Below are 1,457 nucleotides of genomic sequence, written 5' to 3'. Positions count from 1 at the left end.
GAAGCATTCTCAAGATCCAAGTCACATGAAGCAGAGTCTGGTTCTGTGTGTTTGTTTAAATGAAGCAGCTTATGACGTGAGTATTCAATTTCTGTCATCTGTTCTAAATTTAAGCATGCAAAATGTCAAGTTATCTCACTATTTTGCTTGAGTTAAAAAAAAAGATTTAGATTTACGGCTGAATGTTATAAGAGCTTCTGCTTCATTTCAAATCCTGACAGGCCCCGCAAAAGAAGCAATTGACCGGTAAGTCCCTTCCTGAGCCTAAGGTCAGTGTGCTGGTCCTGGAATGCACATTAGCAACAAGATCCAAACCTTCTGTCCAGCCACCTCTGGAGGGAGGGTCTGGATGCTCCAATTGCTCCTGCACCACCTGTGCTCCCCACCCATGCCTCTCCCCAGCTCCCTCCCCTACTCCTCTCCAGGGAGAGCTCCATACCGAGGGCTACCTCTGAGCACCTCCAAGGCCAAGAGCTTGGAGCTCCTCCAAGACCTGGAGGACTGAATCCTCCTGGCCCTCAGCAACTTGCCCCTGGGGCAAGAGGATGTTTCTACAAAGGTGCCCCACCTGAAAGGACACCCTGGACTTAGGGCTGAGGCCCAAGGGACAGTGCCTGGCTTTAATATCCCAAGTTACTTTCCAGTGTCCCTCGATGTCTGCCACTTAAAGATAGCATCAGGTAAAATATGCATCTATTGGTTTTGTTTTCTTAGATAATAGCTTTTAATACCATGCCATTGCCTTATCAAAGACCTCATAAGAAAGCTTTGTGATAACTAAAAATTCTCTAAACAGACAAAGGAAATGGCACTTGGAATCACTGTTTATTCATTTTCTAACAAGGCCTGGTTACACCCTCTGTCTGGTATAGATAAGAAAACTTACTTATTGTGTAACTTAGAGTCAAAATTGCAGAACTCTGCAGTGTATCTGATACTTTCTCAACCTGATTAATGGTGTTGTGGATCATAAATTGTCAACTCCCCCCCACCCTCAACACCACAAGAGCTGCAGCAAAAGCCACCCAATCTAAAGCCATCCCCTGATGGAGCACGCAGTTGCACTCTCATCTCTTCATTTTAATTATCAGCACATTACACTCTGATAGTTTCCTTGTTTGTTTATCTTCTGCCTCCAAAACACAAGAATGTAAACTCCTAAGTCAATCTCATCCACAGCTACGGCCACAGAGTCCAAAACAATGAGGTGCTCAACACCTAGGTCTCTTTGCAGCTTTACCTCTTGTTATCTAGGCAAGATCAGGAAGCCAGTGGAGAGCTAGAAAGGAAGGAAAGTACCATAGGAGAGAGGGACATAAGGATATCCATTAAGGAAAGGAAGCTGTATCCAGGAGAAAGCCAAGGAGGGAAAATCTAAGAAATGTCATTCTCCCCCATTCTCCATTTCTGGACCTACTAAAATAAGTAAGAATTTCAAGAATGAACTGAGCTTTTCC

Source organism: Pan paniscus, chromosome 7 (assembly GCF_029289425.2).
Source record: "Pan paniscus chromosome 7, NHGRI_mPanPan1-v2.0_pri, whole genome shotgun sequence".
In the NCBI taxonomy this organism is placed as follows: Eukaryota; Metazoa; Chordata; class Mammalia; order Primates; family Hominidae; genus Pan; species Pan paniscus.
This window is presented reverse-complemented; position numbering follows the sequence as displayed.